The sequence below is a fragment of the Monodon monoceros genome, unplaced genomic scaffold (assembly GCF_005190385.1).
Source record: "Monodon monoceros isolate NGI ecotype Baffin Bay Population unplaced genomic scaffold, NGI_Narwhal_1 Super_Scaffold_12, whole genome shotgun sequence".
NCBI classification, from domain to species: domain Eukaryota; kingdom Metazoa; phylum Chordata; class Mammalia; order Artiodactyla; family Monodontidae; genus Monodon; species Monodon monoceros.
This window is the reverse complement of record NW_021703768.1, coordinates 77,716,704-77,737,675: the sequence shown is the minus strand read 5'-3', so window position 1 is coordinate 77,737,675 and position 20,972 is coordinate 77,716,704. Positions and strand designations below refer to the sequence as shown.

General features: G+C 37.8%; 1 long non-coding RNA gene across 1 annotated transcript in view; it reads right to left on the bottom strand.

The window, feature by feature from the left end:
• The window catches only part of LOC114893354, a 232,084-nt gene that overhangs the window by 198,158 nt on the left and 12,954 nt on the right, over positions 1–20,972 (bottom strand). The window contains exon 2 of the long non-coding RNA XR_003792866.1: positions 16,904–16,968. This is a non-coding gene — a long non-coding RNA (uncharacterized LOC114893354). The remainder of the gene's footprint in view (positions 1–16,903; positions 16,969–20,972) is intronic.

Below are 20,972 nucleotides of genomic sequence, written 5' to 3'. Positions count from 1 at the left end.
CTTTCACTTAGCTTAAGATTTTTGAAATACATCCATGTTATTATTATTATTATTTTTTTTTTTTTTTTTTGCGGTACGCAGGCCTCTCACTGTTGTGGCCTCTCCCGTTGCGGAGCACAGGCTCCAGAAGCGCAGGCCCAGCGGCCATGGCTCACGGGACCAGCCGCTCCGCGGCACGTGGGATCTTCCCGGACCCGGGCACGAACCCGTGTCCCCTGCATCGGCAGGTGGACTCTCAACCACTGCGCCACCAGGGAAGCCCCATCCATGTTATTTTGTATCAATATTCCATTCCGTTTTTAATTACCAAATAGAATTTCATAGTATGGTTATACTACAACTTGTTTATCCATTAACCAGTTGATGGACAATTGGATTGTTTCATTTGAGACTATTATGAGTACTGGGGTTATAAACATTCACATACTCTCACAGTTTTTGTATGGACATATGTTTTCATTTCTCATGGGTAAATACCTAGGAAGTAGGACTGCTGGGTCCTATGGTAAGTAAATGCTTATTGTATAAGGCAATGTCAAATTGTTTTCCAAAGTAGCTGAGCCACTTTGCAATCCCACGAGCGATGTATGAGAGTTCCAATTACTCCACATCTTTATCAACACTTGATGTTGACAGGCTTTTTAACTTTAGTCATTCTATCAAATGTGTAGTAATTTGCTTTTCCCTGATGACTAGTGATGCTGAGTATCTTTACATGTGCTTATTGGTCATATTCTTATATTCTTTTTTGAAGTATCTATTCAAATCCTTTGCCTATTTGTATTAGGTTGTTTTTTTTTCTTATTATTGGTTATAAGAGTTTTTTTATATATTCTGAATTCAAGCAGTTTGTCAGATATATGTTTTGCAAATACCTCCTACCAGTCTGTGATGCCTTTTCATTTTCTTAACTGCATCATTCATGGAACAAAAGTTTTAAATTTTCATAAAGTCAATTTTGTCAATTGCTTCCTTTTATGATTCTGATTTCTTGTGATCTATTTGAGAACTCTGATTAACCCAAGCTTTTTCAACCTCTGTACTATTGACATTTTGGACCAGATAATTCTTTGTTGTGTGGTTGTCCTGTGCGTCATAGGACATTTATCAGCATGTCTGGCCTCTACTCATTAAATACCAATAGCATGCTCCCCACCTTAATTGTGACAATCAAAAATGTCCCCAGACATTGCCAAATGTCCCTTGAAGGACAAGCTGCCCCTGGTTGAGAACCACTGGCCTAACCCAATGTCACAAAGATTTTCTACTATTTTTTTAGAAGTTTTATAGCTTTAGCTCTTACATTTAGGTTTACGATTCATGTCAAGTTAATTCCTGTGTAAGGTTAATGTAAGAATCAAAATTCCTTTTTTCCAGACAGATATTCAATTGTTCTAGCACCATTTGTTAAAAAGATTATCCTTTTCCCCATTGGACTACCTTGGCACATTATTCAAAACTCATTTGATCTTATAATGGAGATCTATTACTGAGCTCTCTGTTCTGTTCCATTTCCATAAGTCTATCCTTATGCCAATACCACACAGTCTTGATTATTGTAGCTTTATAATAAATCATGAAATTAGGTAGTCTAAATACCTCATTCTTCTTTTTCAAAAACATTTTGGCTAACTATGGAGAACAGTATGGAGGTTCCTTAAAAAACTACAAATAGAATTACCATATGACCCAGCAATCCCACTACTGGGCATATACCCTGAGAAAACCAAAATTCAAAAAGAGTCATGTACCAAAATGTTCATTGCAGCTCTATTTACAATAGCCCGGAGATGGAAACAACCTAAGTGCCCATCATCGGATGAATGGATAAAGAAGATGTGGCACATATATACAATGGAATATTACTCAGCCTTAAAAAGAAACGAAATTGAGTTATTTGTAATGAGATGGATAGACCTAGAGTCTGTCATACAGAGTGAGGTAAGTCAGAAAGAAAAAGACAAATACCATATGCTAACACATATATATGGAATTTAAGAAAAAAAAGGATGTCATGAAGAACCTAGGGGTGGGACGGGAATAGAGACGCAGACCTACTGGAGAACGGACTTGAGGATATGGGGAGGGGGAAGGGTGAGCTTTGACAGGGCGAGAGAGAGTCATGGACATACACACACTAACAAACGTAGTAAGGTAGATAGCTAGTGGGAAGCAGCCGCATGGCACAGGGATATTAGCTCGGTGCTTTGTGACAGCCTGGAGGGGTGGGATAGGGAGAGTGGGAGGGAGGGAGACGCAAGAGGGAGGACATATGGGAACATATGTATATATATAACTGATTCACTTTGTTATAGAGCAGAAACTAACACACCATTGTAAAGCAATTGTACCCCAATAAAGATGTTAAAAAAAAAAAAAGTTTTGGCTAATCTAGGTCCTTTGCCTTTCCATGCATCTTAAAACAAGCTTGTCAATTTCTTTTTTCTTTAATAAACTTTTTATTCTTGAATAATTTTAGATTTGCAGAAAAGTTGCAAAGGTTAGTATGGAGAGCTCCCATATATCTCTCACCCAGTTTCTGTTTCCAGATGTTACCATCTTACATTACTGTGGTACATCTGTCAAAGCTAAGAAACCAACATTAGTACATTGCTATCAACTAAACTAAACTCTTCATTTCGATTTCACTGATTTTTCTATGAATATCCTCTTTCTGTTCCAGGATCCAATCTAGAATACCACATTGCTTTCAGTCATCACATTTCCCCTCTCTCTTTTTCTCAGACTTCCCTTGTTTTTCACACATGATCTTAATGGTCTTGAGGAGTACTGGTCAGGTATTCTGTAAAATGTCCCCCAGGGCTTCCCTGGTGGCACAGTGGTTGAGAGTCCGCCTGCCGATGCAGGGGACATGGGTTCGTGCCCCGGTCCGGGAGGATCCCACATGCCGCGGAGTGGCTGGGCCCGTGAGCCATGGCCACTGAGCCTGCGCGTCCAGAGCCTGTGCTCCGCAACGGGAGAGGCCACAACAGTGAGAGGCCCGCGTACCGCAAAAAAAAAAAAAAAAAAAAGTCCCCCAATTTGGTTTATCTAATGATTTTCTCATGATTAGACTGGGGTTATGGGTTTTCAAAATAATGCCACAGAGGTTAAGTGTACTTCTCATCACATAATATCAGGGGAGACCTACTATCCACATGGCATCACTAATGATGTTAACCTTGAAGTCAATTTCCTTTTTAAAAGCCTGCTTTGATTATTTTTTATTTATTTATTTATTTATTTTTGGCTGTGTTGGGTCTTTGTTGCTGTGCGCGGGCTTTCTCTAGTTGTGGTGAGCGGGAGCTACTCTTTGTTGCAGTGCATGGGCTTCTCATTGTGGTAGCTTCTCTTGCTGCAGAGCACGGGCTCTAGGTGCCCGGGCTTCAGGAGTTGTGGCTTGCGGGCTCTGGAGCGCAGGCTCAGTAGTTGTGGCGCACGGGCTTAGTTGCTCCGCAGCATGTGGAATCTTCCCGGCAGGGCTCGAACCTGTATCCCCTGCATTGGCAGGCGGATTCTTAACCACTGCGCCACCAGGGAAGCTCGCCTGCTTTGATTTTGATTGGGATTGCAATGACTCCACATGCCAATTTGGGGAGAGTTACCATCTTAACGACGTGGAGTTTTCCAACCCATGGACATGGTTTATCTCTTTACTTATTTAGGTCTTCTTTAATTTCTCTCACCTCCTCTAAGAATATATTTCTTACCAGGATCTTCCCGCTTCCGTTCATTGCTCTGTGCCTTCAAGTAGCTACATTATTATTATTATTATTACTCACATGTTCTAGAGTCTACAGTTGTTAACCAGAATAAGGTCAGTTCAGTAAGATCTAACTCAGCCGTTACTGAAAACAGAGCCCAACATTGCCTCAAATACTTTTTAAAGGTAGACAGGGAAAAGTGGACAGACAAATTTATATTATTATCCTTAAAATACCCTTATAATAGAGTCATAATCACAATCTGTGCTGACCCAACCTGCAATCTTAAAGTTCACCAACAATCAATAGATAGTTTGTGATCATGAAACAGACTTTTTCTCTGAAGCAAATGAATTTGACTATATGAAATTGATGGCTTTATACTTGGTTGAAATTTCAAATCCTAAAAGACCAAACATGGGAGAATAATATTAAAATCTTGGTAAAATTATTCAATGCTGCCCACACTGTGGTAGAATAGGCATAACTCTGTAGAGTAATATATTTTTAATGGGAATACAGTCTGGTTAACTCTTTTGGAACACAAAAAGCATTAAAATTATTATCTTTGACCTAGTAATTCCACTTCTGACACTCTATCCAATGAAAACAATGTTAAATAGAGTCAGACGGAAGAGTGACCCTTATACAAATATTTTCGCTAAAACATTTTTTTATAATGTAAAAAAAATGATACTACTTAAATGTCCAATAGGAAAAGAAATAATTATATTCACACAGCCATTTAATAATGATGTTTATGCAATTATTCTACAACAAAGGAGGCAAAAATATACAATGGAGAAAAGATAGTCTCTTCAACAAGTGTGCTAGGAAAACTGGACAGCTACATGTAAAACAATGAGATTAGAACATTTCCTCACAGCATGTACAAAAATAAACTCAAAATGGATTAAACACCTAAATGTAAGACCTGAAACCATGAAACTCCTAGAAGAGAATATGAGCAGAACACTCTTTGACATAAATCATAGCAATATTTTTTTGGATCTGTCTCTAAGGCAAAAGAAATAAAAGCAAAAATAAACAAATGGGACCTAATTAAACTTAAAAGCTTTTGCACAGCAAAAGAAACTGCTGACAAAATGAAAAGACAACCTACAGAATGGGAGAAAATATTTGCAAATGATATAACTGACAAGGGGTTAATATCCAAAATACATAAACAACTCATACAACTCAATGTGAAAAAACAAACAACCCAATCAAAAAATGAGCAGAAGGCCTGAATAGACATTTTTCCAAATAAGATGTACAGATGTACAAATCAAAACAACAATGAGATATCACCTCATACCTGTCAGGATGGCAATCATTGAAAAGTCTACAAAAAACAAATGTTGGAAAGGATGTGGAGAAAAGGGGACTCTTGGACACTATTGATGGGAATGTAAATTGGTGCAGCCACTATGGAAAACAGTATGGAGGTTCTAAAAACTAAAAATAGAATTACCATATGACCCAGCAATTCCACTCCTGGGTATAGATCCAGAAAAAAATAAAAACATTAATTCAAAAAGATACATGCACCCCAATGTTCACAGCAGCATTATTTGCAACGGCCATGATACAGAAGCAGCCCATGTGCCCGTCAACAGACAAATGGATAAAGGAGATGTGGTATATAAATATACAATGGAATATTAGCCATAAAAAAGAATGAAATTCTGCCATTTGCCACAATGTGGATGGAGCTAGAGAATATCATGCTTATTTAGTGCAATAAGTCAGAAAGAGAAAGACAGATATATCACTTATATGTGGAATCTAAAAAATAATAAATGAATGTATATGCAAAACAGAAACAGACTCAACAGGTATGGAGAACAAATGAGTGGTTATCAGTGGGGAGAGGAAAGAGGATGGGGCAAATAAGGGGTATGGGATTAAAAGATAAAAACTACTATGTATAAGACAGATAAGAAACAAGGATATATTGTATAGCACAAGGAATTATAACCCTTAACCTGTAATAACTTTAAATGGAGTATAATCTATAAAAATATTGAATCACTACGCTGTACACCTGAAATTAATACAGTATTGTAAATCAACTATACTTCAAAAATTAATTAATTAATTAATTTAAAATGATTTTATGAAAAGCTTTCAGTATTATAATATTAAGCATATGTATATGCTATATGAGTTCAACTCTATTATTTTTTAAGCATAGAACAAAAGCCTAGAAGTTAATATGCCATAATTTTAAGTGGTGGATAGTGAGACTGTAGTTTTCTTCTTCTTCTTCCTATTTGCTATTTTTTAATAGTGAGGCAAGAAAACAACAAAAATTTTTTCAATTTAAAAATATTTACCTTATTATTGAATTTCTGAGTTGGAAAAAACTTTAGAAAACTAGTTGACCCCCTGTACTTCATAGATAAGAAAATTTCCTTATCAATAGGAGGCACAGAGAGTTTAAAATATTTGTCTAAGTACGCAAAGTGAGTTGGTAGTACTCTAAAACTGATTGTCTCCTGACTCTTTGGATATGATATCACATTCTGGTCATTTTTGTTGTGTCCCAGCCTCCATTTCTAGGGTTAAGGGGATGGCATGGTTCACAAGAGCAATATTTAATTAAAACAATTTAAAATTTATTAAATAAAACACCCCAAACAAGGTTAATTTTAATATAAATGCTCTAGAACCTGGGAAATGGAAGGAATTTTAGAGTTGTTTTTCCAACGACTATTTCAAATGCTAAGTAAAAGTGGAGTTTTATCCTAGAAAGCTTTTTAGTTTTGAGATTTAAGATGCCTAATAAAGAACCTATATTATATTTATTTCTTAAAAGCTCATCATTCCCTTGTTAGAGTTACTACTGTTTGTTTGCAATAGCCCAAACAGAAATGACAGGGTACAATGTGATCTTATAAATCAGGACTTTCTGTTATGAACTGGTTCACCTTTACTGTTCAGCTCTCATGAACTAAATGATACTGGGCCAGAATTACTAATAATTATCTACTAAATCATACACTGGACATAACAACTTTTAACTTGGTTTCAAATATCCCAAACAATTTTTCCTGAAGTCTTTCTAAATATAAAAACTAAATTTTAGTTTAACATCTCTTACCATTGGAAGATAATCCAAAGGGAATGTATAAGGTTAGTAGAGTGCTTATCTTATCAAAAGTTGTCTGGTCTCTTTGGGTTACTGTTTGGATTCCAGCTAATTAGGCCTATTTACTAGTTTAAGAACTTTCAGCAATTAACAGTATTCAAACAGCACCTATCTGCTATGTTATTTCAGCTGGGAGAACAGCTATATGAACCAATACAGTTTCCTTACTAAAATTAAGTGATAACACCTTCCACTCACTGAGGAGTTAGTTTTTAAGTATGTCACACTGTCACACTGCATAACAAAACCAAAGAGTGTGAAATATCTCAATAATAAAAAACCCAAAAGACATGCCATGTTTTCAGATTTTAAAAAATAATAAAGTAATTTTGCCAACAAAAACATCATTGCAGGAAGACAAAACAAATACAAAGTGAATTTAAGAGGTAGGCTGTGGTCCCTTTGCCTTCAAGAATCACTACTTTCCTTGTTTGTAAGACTGCTTTGTTTTATTAGCAATTTTTAACAGACAGTAGCTCAAATCAACAATTCATTTGCTCTTCAGACTTTGACACTTCCCCAGCTGCTAGGCCTGTGCTTAACTAAACAAGTACAGTAGAACAAGTAGAACATTTATGTAACACAGAAACTATAAATGTTCTTTGAGAAACAAAGAGGCCTACTCATTCTAGAAGATATGACAAAGGGCTAAGAGCATTACATTTTCAAACAGATTTAGAACTCCTGTGAGGAATATATCTCTTAAACTTGTTATAGTTAAAAGCATCATATCACTTGTTTACTGAAAATAAAATATCCTTTCTTTTCTCTAAATAATTTTTTAAATTAATTTAGCATCTATCTGGTGTTAGACACTGTACTAAGAACTTTACATGTATTCTTTCATTTAATCCTTGAAACAATCCCATGAGGTGTAGATACTAACATTTATCTTAATTTTGTAAATGGAGAAACTGAGACTTAAGGTCACTCAACTATGAAATACTGGAACATGGTTTGAACTCATGAGGTCTGACTTCAGAGCCTGTGCTTTTACCCACTGTGGGCAAATCAAAATGACACTAAAGAATTTTTAGAATAGAAGATATATCAAAATACCTGAAATAAACATTACTGATAATAAAATCATAAAACACATCCTATCTATAGCCTTTCTTTTCCTGCTGACAGATACTTAGTGACTTCCCTTACCAGTGCTAATTCTTTCTTCCCCCTCTGCCCCTTCTTCTTCCATAACACACATGCATGCATGCACACACTCACACATTTACACACACACACACACAGCTTCACTAGTAGTACCTGTGGTACTTAAAAATAGGGCAGGAAAAAGTTAATGTTCTACTTCAAAAAATGGACTCAATGCTAAGTGGACCTCAGAGCTTATGGGGTAGAGAGAGGAAGAGAGATCCTTATTTGAACAATCGATTAGCTGTTCCCACTTGTTTGTTTACTTCTAGGTAAACTCATTTACAGGTGTATAGGAACAGGAAAAAAAAGTCTCCACAGAACAGCTGGTTCCTGGATTTCCTTCACTTCTCTGTTCAAGCCAGAAGGCCTGCTGTTTACCTGACAGAAACAAATGTAGTGGGTTTTCCAGAACAGAATTAAAAATGAATTTTCTCGGGCTTCCCTGGTGGCACAGTGGTTGAGAGTCCGCCTGCCGATGCAGGGGACATGGGTTCGTGCCCCGGTCCGGGAGGATCCCACATGCCGCGGAGCGGCTGGGCCCGTGAACCATGGCCGCTGAGCCTGCGCGTCCGGAGCCTGTGCTCCGCAACGGGAGAGGCCACAACAGTGAGAGGCCCGCGTACAGCAAAAAAAAAAAAAAAGCTATAAATGATTATGCTTAGTGAGGAAGGCATGTTGCAAGCTGAGATATGCTGAAAGCTAGGCCTTTTGTGCCAAACAGCCAAGTTGTGAATGCAAAGGAAAAGTTCTTTTAAGGAAATTAAAAATGCTACTCCAAGGAACACACAAATGATAAGAAAGCAAAACAACCTTTTTGCTGATATGGAGACAGCTTTAGTAGTCTGGATAGATTAAACCAGCCACAACATTCCCTTAAGCCAGCGGTCCCCAACGTTTTTGGCATCCGGGACCAGTTTCGTGGAAGACAATTTTTCCACGCATGGAGGTGGCAGGGTGGTGGCGGGCGGGGCGGGGTGTGGTGGTTCGGGCGGTAATGCGAGCTATGGGGAGCGGCAGATGAAGCTTTGCTTGCTCACCCACTGCTCACCTCCAGCTGTGCGGCCCGTTTCTAACAGGCCGTGGACCAGTAACGGTCCATGGCCCGGGGCTTGGGGACCCCTGCCTTAAGCCAAACCTTAACCGTATGTTAGCAAGGCCCTAACTCTCTTCAATTCTATGAAGACTGCGAGAGGTGAGGAAGCTGCAGAAGCAAAGTTTCAAGCTAGCAGAGGTTGGTTCATGAGGTTTAAAAAAAGAAGTCATCTCCATAACATCAAAGCGCAAGGTGAAGCATCAAGTGCTGATGTAGAAGCTGCAGGAGGTTATCCAGAAGATCTAGCTAAGAACATGAATGATGGTGGCTACACTAAACAACAGATTTTCAATGTAGACGAAACACCCTTCGATTGGAAAAAGATGTACTGTAGGACTTTCATAGTCAGAGAGGAAAAGTCAATGCCTGGCTTTAAATTTTCAAAGGACTCTCTTATTAGGGGCCAAAGAAGCTGGTGGCTTAAAGTTGAAGCCAATGTTTACTTATCATTCTAAAAATCCTAGGGCCCTTAAGAATTATGCTAAATCTACTCTACCTGTGCTCTATAAAGGGAACAACAAAGCCTGGATGAAAGTATATTTGTTGACAACATGGTTTATTGAATATTTTATGTCCACTTTGAGGCCTACTACTCAGAAAATAAAAGATTCATTTCAAAATATTACTGTTCATTGACATCTGGTCACCCAAGAACTCTGATGGAGGTGTACTATGAAATTCATGTTGTCTTCATGCTTGTTAATACATCCATTCTTCAGCCCATGGATCAAGAAGTAGTTTTGACTTTCAAGTCTTATTATTTAAGAACATTTTATAAGGCTACAGTTACCATAGATAGTGATTCCTGTGATGAATCCGGGCAAAGTAAACTGAAAACCTTATGGAAAGGATTCACCATTCTAGATGCCATTAAAAACATTAGTAATTAATGGGAAAAGTCAAAATATCAACTTAATAGGAGTTTGGAAGAAGTTGATTCCAACCTCCATAAATGATTTTGAGGGGTTCAAGACTTCAGTGCAGAAAGTAACTGCAGATGTGGTGAAAACAGTAAGAGAACTAGGATTAGAATTAGAGCCTGAAGATGTGACTGAATTGTTGCAGTCTCATGAAAAAAAAACTTGAACAGATGAGGAGTTGCTTCTTATGGATGAGCAAAGAAAGTGGTTTCTTTTTTTTTTGGTATTTTGGCCACTCTGTGCAGCATGTGGAATGGTTCTCTGACCAGGGGTCAAATCCAGGCCTCCACAGTGAAAGCACTGAATCCTAACCACTAGGCCTCCAGGGAACTTCTCCAAGAAAGTGGTTTCTTGAGATGGATTCTACTCCTGGTAGAAGTAGGTTCTGTGGTAGAAGCAGGTCCTGGTAGAATAAGATGCTGAGAAAATTGCTGAAATGACAACAAAGAATTTAAAATATTACATAAACTTAGTTGATAAATTAGAGGCAGGTTTGAGAGGATTGACTCCAATTTTGAAAAAGTTCCACTGTGGGTAAAATGCTATTGAACAGCACTGCAATCTATAGAGAGCTCATTTGTGAAAGGAAGAGTCAACTGATGTGGCAAAATTCATTGCTGTCTTACCTTAAGACAGGCATCAACATCAAGGTAAGACCCTCCACCAGCAAAAAGATTACAACTTGCTGAAGGCTCAGATGATGGTTAGTATTGTTTAGAAATACAGTATTTTTATTTTTATTATTTTTTAAAATAAATTTATTTATTTATTTTTGGCTGTGTTGTCTTCATTGTTGCGCATGGACTTTCTCTAGTTGCAGCAGGTGGGGGCTGCTCTTTGTTGCAGTGCATGGGCTTCTCGTTGCTGTGGCTTCTCTTGTTGTGGAGCACGGGCTCTAGGCACATGGGCTTCAGTAGTTGTGGCTCGCAGGCTCAGTAGTTGTGGCTCGTGGGCTCTAGAACTCAGGCTCAGCAGTTGTGGCACACGGGCTTAGTTGCTCTGCGTCATGTGGGATCTTCCTGGACCAGGGCTTGAACCCATGTCCCCATTGGCAGGTGGATTCTTAACCACTGAGCCACCAGGGAAGTCCAGAGATATAGTATTTTTAAATTGAGGTATGTACCTTGATTTTTTAGACTTAATGCTATTGCACACTTAATAGCCTACAATATAGTGTAAACACAACGTTTACATGCACTGGGAAACCAAAAAATTCGTGTGACTCGCTTTATTGTGATATTCTCTTCATTGTGGCGATCTGGAACCAAACCTGTGAAATCTCTTAGGCATGCCTGTATTTTTTGTTTCAGGGGTTGTAAAGGCTTGAAAGTGATAAAATAAGAAGAGAAAATGAGAATATTGACCAAAAGTGGAACAGAGGAATTTATACCATACTCATACGTACTCCAAGTTTCCTAATAAGCACTGGAAACCTGCATTTATCCTTGTCTTGGGCTAGGAGACCACTAAATTGCGTTCTGGGGGTTGAAAAGAAAGTCAACAATGCAAAGGAAACCGCCACAAAAATAGAAAATGCTGCCGTAAACATTACCCTTCAGACTAGCCAAGTATGCCTCTCTCTCCTACAATAAAGAAATAACAAATAAAAATAATTTGTGGTTTAAATTATCCTTAGGAATGGTGTGTGGCTATAAAATGCACTATGGAAATCATCTCTTCATTCAGGAACTCAGCACAGCTGTGCCAATAAGGAGGCTGTGTATGTTCTGAAGCTAACTGAAATTGTGTTCAAGAATCTGCCTTTAGAACTAACAGCTCTGAAAGCAATGAGCAAAAAAATCTCAAGGATTATTGTAGCAAATGGCTTCAAATAGAAACATCTAGTCTGTTGGCAAGTGCCTTTTAGAAGGCAGGACTTGAATTCTCTTGAGACAAAAACACCAATCATTACTGTGGCCTGCTGCTTACAAAAGTTACAAAACATAGGTTTTTTGAGCTACAGCTGCAGATTCAAAAATTAGTCCCAGTAGATTTTGCTTTAGTAATATAAAAAGTAAAACACCCCAAAGAGAGCAGAAAGAATTAGCTAAGGATGTTAGAGATGTGAAAGAAGATAATGGTAGAAAAAAGCCACTTCAAACATCTCCAGACTTGAATTATAAGCCAAGGTTTCTTTTGAATCTTACACCTACCTCACTCCCTGTCCCCACTCCAGGCCTTTCCCCCCACTTTCTTAATAGTAATATATGCCCAGGGCTTAAAAATAACACAAAAGTATGTAAGATAAAGTGTTAAAATCTTATAACCGCTATCTACCCTCAATCCTATTCCAAATACCTAGAACTTTTAAAAAATCATTGTCTAGCTCATAAAAGGTTAAAGGAACACTGTGTCCAGTGTGTAGTGAGTCTGTTTCTCCAGCCTCAGTTGCATAAGCTAGAAAACAGGAGACAGAGAATCGAAAGATGGAGGCTCTACTCCTCACTTCTTCGCTACCATTTTTACACATTTGAGCAAAGCACTTCCCTCCCTGGGATCCTTTTCCTTTTCTGGAAAATAAGGAAGGTGAAAACACTGGTTCGTGGTTCACTCTGAACTCAAACCTTCTGTACCAGCACTGTCTAACAGAAACACAAATGAGCTACAAATGTGAGCCAAATTAGTAATTTTAATTTTTTTAATAACCACATTTAAAAAATAAAAAGAACCAGGTGAAGGTAATTTTAATAATTTCATCCCAATACAGTCAAAATATTATCATCTCAACATGTAATCAATATTAAAACATTAAAATTTTAACAATAATATTAACAGTTTACATTCTATTTTTCAAACTTAGTCTTCAAAATCTAGTGTGTATTTGACAAAAGACATCTCCATTCAGACTAGCTACATTTCAAGTGCTCAGAAGCCACATGTGGATAATTGCTACTGTTTGAGCAGCACAGTTTTATATCAGTGCTGGACGTTATTTGAAAAAAGCTCTATTTCAGTGAGTAGCTCACTTCTGCATCTCTATACTTGATTGCCGCTGTTGCCAACAAAACATTATTATTGATTATCATTTGTTGGCAATATCTAATTATCAATGAAAAAGTATTCAACCTACCTAGACTACAGATAGAGTTTCAGTATCAGAGCTTTGACCAATTCTAGTGCTGTTTCCCTATAATACATTTCGTCTTCAAGGGAATTTTTCTTGTCTGGCTAGGTCATTCCTATTGAATTTTAGATCACTTACCCTGAGCTTCACAGAACAATTAGGATACAGTATCATTGTTAATTAACAATTTGAAAAGTACCCTATGCTTTTAAAAGCAGATTAAATCACTCACTTGTATCCTATCAATAATGTTCTCCACCTCTCAATCCTCTTACTAAAAAAAAAAATACCTAACATATTATAAAGCATATAGCATTACCAAGCAATGAAAGTCTAGCAAGTGAAATATCACTTAAACATTGTACTGTTTATTAATAAATTCAACAAATAACACTTGATTACCTTCCATAGGCCAAGACCTGTGCTTGGTTTTGAGGATTCCTACCTTGGTGGCTTAATTTCAAAGATTCCATCAGAGTAGTCCATTATCAGAGGCTTTGGAATTTATGTATTGGGGTAAGAGTGTAAGTTTGTATTCTATGGTATCTTTTCCTACAGACAAGCCTTCCCCCACTCCCACCCCACCCCCAGCCAAGTCAGACACATTTTTAAATAGAACCCTTTCTATCTCTCCAAGTCTATTCTGCCTATAAAACAAAATATGCTGAAATATACTATATACCACCTTGGGTGTGTGCTATAAATTTAAAAGTACTACATATTCATTGTAAAAGAAAATATTCAAACAACTCAGAAGTATATAAAGTAAAAAGTGAAAATTCTCCCCTCTCTTAATGCATTATTCCCAGGTGCACCCCTCAGAGGTGACCACATAGAGAATTTTACGAATATCATCCCAGAACTCTCCAAGCATATATAAATATGTATACACATATGTATACACAGACATGTACATATGCAAATTTTGAGAAAGTATTTTTAAAGTAACACATGATTATGAGGAAAATACCAATAATACAGAAGCATATAAAAATGGAGTGATCATATGCACATAGAATATTTGAGGGAGGATTTTAAAACAAAGTAACACATGATTATGGAGAAAATGCAAATTATGGTAAAAAGCAAGTTGTAAAATACAAAGTAAAAATTTCCCTATCACACAGTCCCACTACCCAAATATGGGAATAAAAAATGTCCATAGTTCTTTCCGTGTGTGTTCCCTTTGTGAAATTTTCTATGAATACACAACAATACACATACATATACACACACATATGCATATATATGCCCAATATACACTTGAATATATATAAAATATATATATGCTTAATGTAGATATGAAATAGGTTCTTATTGTGAAATCAGTATATACATAGATAAGTATACAAAACAACAAAGTGAACCCCCTTGCAATCACCACCCAGATGGAAAAGCAAAACATTGCCAGCCTCTTAGAGGCCCTCTTTATGACTCTTAATCACTACCCTCTCCCACCCTCCATTTCAAAGACTTCCACTATCCTGACTTTTAGGGTAATCAATTCCTTGTTTTTCTTTTTAATTTTACCACCTAAGCACACATCATTAAGGACTATAACTTTTCCTATTTTCAGATTTTTAAATAAATGAAGTCATACCATATGTATTCTTTTGTGTCTTGTTTCTTTTATTTGCAATATTTATTTATTTTTAGCTTAATACATCTTGGGAATCTTAGTCAATATATAGAGAATTACCGCATCCTTTTAATTCCATGATATAGAATTGAACAAATGGCCTGATAAATACCATATTATTTTCACTCTTTTTGATCATTATGAATAACATTATAAATAACACGTTGGGCATTCATTTTCACAAATCAACTACTTTAACTCAAAAAGTAATCTTACTGCTAATATAAAATGAAATGAGGCGGCATGTTAATTATTTCAGAATTCTTGAACAAATTTCAGTTCCAATACAATAAAATTTTAACAAGGGATGATCCTGTCTTCTAAATTCTAGACTGCTTTCCAAAACTTACATTTTGCTTAGAGCACATTGGTGTTGTGTTTTTCAAAGTATAGTCCTAAATTGCTATCACCACAGTTACTGAAGGATCTTATTAAAATGCACATTTCCCAGCATTCAATATCTTTGGAGATGGGCCTGATAAATTAGTTAAGATACAGTCTAAACTGCTATAACCAAGAGACTACAAAATATAGTGGTACCAACAAGACAGAAGTTTACGTCCTTCTCATTTAACAGTTCAGTACAGCACAGGCTGGTCAATGTGGAGAAGGCAGCTCTATTCCACAAAGCTGTCCAGGGAATCAAATTAATGCTGTCTTGTTACTCTGCCAATCTTTGGGACATGGCCTTGCTTGTATGGTAGAAGCTGGTGCCTGACCATGTCCATGGGCTATCACATTCTCATCAGAGGGAAGGGAAAAGCAAGGAAGTAGAGGGCAAGCAATTTGTCAGGAAGTGCAGAAGTTGTGCACATTCCATTCCCAGAAAAATATGGCCACAGCTAGTTACCAGGCAAGCTGGGAATAGCTGGCTTCTGGCTCTACTGGCCACGTGCCCTCCTAACACTGGAAGTGGCAGGGTTTAATTACTAAGAGGAAGAAGAGGATGGATATTGGGGGGGAGGGGTGCAATTAGTCTCTGCAGCACCTGGAAATCTACTTCGTTAGGTGCTCCAAGTCCTCTGTCCTCAAGGTGTGACCGGTCACTGGGCTGGAGAAATGCTCTTTTATATTTGGTTTAAGGTCACTTCTCCCAAGTAGCCCTGGAACTTCGTGAGCTATCTACACTTACTAAGAAAACCAGGAATCAGTTTTTAAAAAATTTTAAAAAGCTAATATCAATAAAGTGCTAATTATATACCAAGAACTTTACATGAATTACTTCATGTAATCATTACAACAAGTTTAAGGTACTGTTTACTACCCCCCCTGATTACAGATAAGGAAACTATGACTTAGGGAATTTCCTTGACCAAGCTGTACAATTAGTCTATAATTAGTAAGGGTTGGGACTTGAACCCAGAACCTATGTGCTTAACCTTAGTCTGTACAGTGAAGCATTACATTTAAAAGAACATCTATCCTTTAAAATCTATATATGTTCAATATAAAATTTACTGATGTTAATAGTTTTGACAGAAAGACAAAATTTGGGGCAATTGTTGGGAGATGATACCCAAGGCTGGCCCAGTCCTAATATTAATGATACTATTAATTGACACTGAGCATTTATACTCTGTAAGGCACTGTTCTAAGTGCTTCACCCTTGCAACGACCCTGAGTTAGGGCCTCTAATCAATCATCTTCAGTTTACAGATAAGGAAACTGGGGCATAGAGATGTTAAGTCACTTGGCCAAGGTAACACGGCTGATAAGAGTAATATGCTTAACCACTAGCCTATACCACCAACATGAAAAGAGAAGCAGGCATAGTCTCTTGGGACTCCTGATAATTATGAGTCATATTTACCAAGGTTCTGATACATATTGCTTTTTACAGGGTATTTCTTAGGTAACAAGTTTTACGTGGGAAGTTGGAGGCTGTCTGATATGCAGATAAGGCAATTAGCAAGTCCTCTGAACATTATGACAAACATCTAACTTCATCATTATCAATTAATATTTATCAATTTCTATACCAAGTCCTGGAGCTCAACTGGGTGTATCTGGTTCTTATTTTCATCATGGCCCCTTTAAGTAAAATGATCCTCCCAAATTTGCATTTAACTTTGGTCATGCAAGGCACACTCCAGGATGAGTGGATGGTACTAGGACAAGGAATGTTCTATTTCCCTCCAATGACCAGTGTTATTTTTGCTCCCTAAGCTTCATCTTACCTCACTGCTTCAGTGAACTTGGAACTGCCACCTCATGGTTTGCTGCATTCTAGAGACAATTCTCACTATAAGAAAAGAATAGGCATTATGATTATATGAATTATTGAGAATTTCCAATGTACTGTATACACCTTTGGGGGGCATGAATTAAAGGGGTAGCATGAAGAAGTTTCTCTGTGGTGAGAGAACAGTTCCATATCTTGATTATGGTGGTAGGTACACAGATGTATACATGGAATGAAATTGCATCCCATACACACACACACAAACACACACACACACAAACACGCACACACACAAATGTCTGCAAGTATAAAATGATGAAAATGGAATCAAGTCTGTAGTATAGTTAACATTATTATACAATGTCAATTTCCTGGTTTTGATATTATATTACAATCTTATTACCTATTGTATTACATACAAGATGTCACCCCTGGGAGTTGGGTGAAGGGTACATAGGAGTCTGTGAACTATTTTTGCAACTTCTTGTGAGTCTACAGTTATTTTCAAATAAAATGTTTTAATGGTGGGGGTGGAGACGGTGGAAAAGTGGTTCCAAGACCAGCTCTGGCCATCAGCTGAGAACTTGGTAGAAAAACAGAATCTCAGACCCTACCCCAGACCTACTAAATTAGAATCTGCATTTTAACAAGAACCTCAGATGATTCATATGTACATTAAAGTTGAGAAGCACTGCTATACAAGAAATAAAAGTCATATTCACGTATTTCTCACTCTTTCAAAAAAGTTTCTTCATTTCAGTGTCAGAAAGGTTATTCCAGAGGTCCAGGCCTGCTTCATTGGTGTTCAACCAGTTTGGTCACACAGGATACCAGCTCAGAAGACCCTCCTCCCTGCCATGAGATTTAATACTCTATCTTGAAATTCTTAATAATTTTATCTTTGCCTTTGTGTTTTTTAAGTGAAGTCCTATGAGACCACAGCCCATGCACTAGGAGCTTGGAGCCTCAACTTAACCACCAGCCCACTTCCCTGCCTCACTGAGATGGGTTCTCAGCTGCCCTGGCACTTTAGAACCCTCACCCCAACCCTTCTGGTCCTCACCCAGCTATTACTACTGAACTCCAGACCCAGCAGGGGTGTGAGCATAGACGGAAGGGTTGCATAGCTCCCTGAGACATCTCAGGGTGAGGCATGTGGCAGGCATCCCAGTCCCAGACTGGCAGTGCCACAGGGCGTTCACAATGTAACTGTGGGTGAAAGAGAGACTCTTACCCACCTCTGATCAAGGTATTTAGCAAGTTCCAGCATGGAGGTGGCACTACCCTCAGCGGTCCCCCGTCCGCCATGGATTCCTGTGGGCAGTAAGCCCAGGGAAAAGGGAGATATCTGGCAAGAATTCTCTGCCTCCTTCCAGGACATGGGTCTGTTCCATGGCTGGTGGAAGGGGGATGCCAGCAGCTGGTGGGTGGTATATGCGTTTAGTCACAGGATGGGACTCTTTCAGAATCTGCGTTTGCCAGGTTAAGCATCCCTATGCCTGCAGATGTGGAACATGAAATAGCAAATAAAAACAACGTTACAAATTGGAAAGACTGTGGAAGAAAGAAACAAGCTTTAGATTTTACTTTTCTTGCTTTTTGAACAGGGGCTCCCCACTTTCATTTTGTACTAGGCCTGGCAAATCGTGTAATCAGTGCCGCAGAGGGACTGGGAATCAAAAAGTGAACTCTCAGCACCTGCGTGGTAAGTACCTGGGCCCAATGGCGAGCTCTAATGGGCGCCAAAAGCAGCCTTCATTGTACGATGGCTCCAGGAATACTTTGGCAACATAAGGTGCGCTTGTCCCTCTCTTTAAAGAAGACTTTACAAAACGGAAAACATCAGCCAGCACCAAGAATTGTAAGCGCAGCTCTCCCTGTTCTTTCTGTGTATGCCTACTTCTACCCAGGCACGCTTCCATATTTTCTAATTGTAAGAAAAGAAGACATAATCAGCAGTAAATTTTCTTCCACTTTTAAAAATTAAAATTCCCAAGTGGAAGAATACAGAAAAAAAAAGTGGGATTTTGGAATAAGTCTGGGAAGAGAGAGAGAAAGGACGGACTTAAGGTTTTAGAGACTATATTTATATGCCTATATGTTTAGTTCTTCCTTAATTCATTCAAAAAATAATTACTCATTGAGCCACGCCCTAAAAGATCACTAGTGAATTTAATTTCCTCTGAAGCATTTTTGGAATCCTGCACTTTTTCCGTAAATAAATTTAAATCCTTGCCTTTTTCAACTCTTCCCCATAATTTATTTATGAATAAAAAAGTGATATTCAGAAATAAAACACATCATTTATTATTTATTGTCTTGTAGAAAGTTCTTAGTAATGGTTTTTTAGGATATGGAACTACAGGTGATTTTAGTTTTCCTCTTACTATTTCCCCGTTTGTCTGCAGTCAGTATTATAGAGGGCATTAGCAACATTACATGATAGGGCCATAATGCCTCTGATACTCATTATTCTTTGATACTAACTACTTGGATTTTTTTCAGAAATGTACTTTGATCTTTTGGATACAGCCATCCGTTCACTAACAGGAGTGATAAAGCTAAATATGAACTTCCCACATTTAAGGGGTGCTAATTCATTCAACAGCCCAATTGAGTCACCACCTGATAACCCAATTTATTACAACATATCAGACTCCAAACACCCAATTAATTAACTCCTCTGCTCTACATGAGCATACATATCCTGACTCTGTTAACTGAATCATGAAGTTTGGTTTTTTTTAAACCAGTGATTTCCATATTATGTTGTAGGGCAGTGAGTCAAAGCAGCCTAAAAACTCTTTATTATATTTTCAATTGAAAAACTGCCTGTCTTAGAATTATGGGGAAACTACCATAATAAAGTATATTCAGTATATTCATAATATATATATTCAGTATATTCAGTATAATAGTTACTAAATAATTGTAACTATTAATTTGTCGTACTTTCAACAGCTTTCAAATAACTTCTGTCTTCCCACAGTATTATTTAGATAGAACTTAAACTGTAAAATGAAAGGACAGGAAGCACAAGCATTTAAGATGGTAACACTGCTAATGAGGCTAGACTTTGAGAATAATCCAGTCTGGTGGTCCTCAATCCTCACTGCACCTTAGAGTCCCCTAAAGTTTTTTAAATATACAGATGCCTGAGCCCAACCCCAGATCAATTAAATCAGACTCTTAAGAGAGGGGCTTAGGCATGGCAATCTATTTTATATACTAGTCACCATTCTGAATGCTTTTACATAATCATTTAATACTGCACCTCATAACATAGGTACAATTTATCATCATCTCCACTTTACTTGTGAGGAATTGAGGTTTAAGGAGGTAAACTGAAGTAAGCGACAGATGTAGGATCATTCCAGGCTGCATCACAACCTGCGTTATGCTATGAATTTCGCAACCCTTCAAACTATCTTCCCAAAGACTAGAACGCTGCCATATAATTCTTACCCAGGATATATATGCTCAGAAGAAACAGTCAGAAATGAATAAATGTATAAAATGCAGACTGACTTTAGGGAGAGCAAAAAGCACCAGTAAATTAGAGGCGATGACATAAATTTTGTAAAAGACACCTTGAAACAATGAAAATTAGGACAGCATAGTCTGGCTGGTGGCGATCAGGATAATGCTATCATTTACTGAGTGCAATTTTAGAGAAAAGAAAACTAAGGCAGAGAGAGGATAAGTAACTTGCCGAGGACCACAACTAGTAAGTGACAGGGCAAGGATCTAAACTGAGGAAACGTGGCAGCCAAACCCAGGCAACCGGATAACAGGGAATGAGAAAAACAAGCGAACTTAGTGATGAAGCTCACAAATATTTATTTAGGCCAACTGTGCAAAATGAAGCCTTCTTTCTCAAGAAGCTAAACTTGATTATTAATATAATTTCATGTTGAATAAAAATGCATGAGTAAAATAGAAACTTCTTCCTTAAGAGGCTGACAATTAAGTGGGAGAGTTAAAGTAGAGCAAGATGAGATTCAAAAATTAGGTAAGAGGGCTTCCCTGGTGGCGCAGTAGTGGAGAGTCCGCCTGCCGATGCA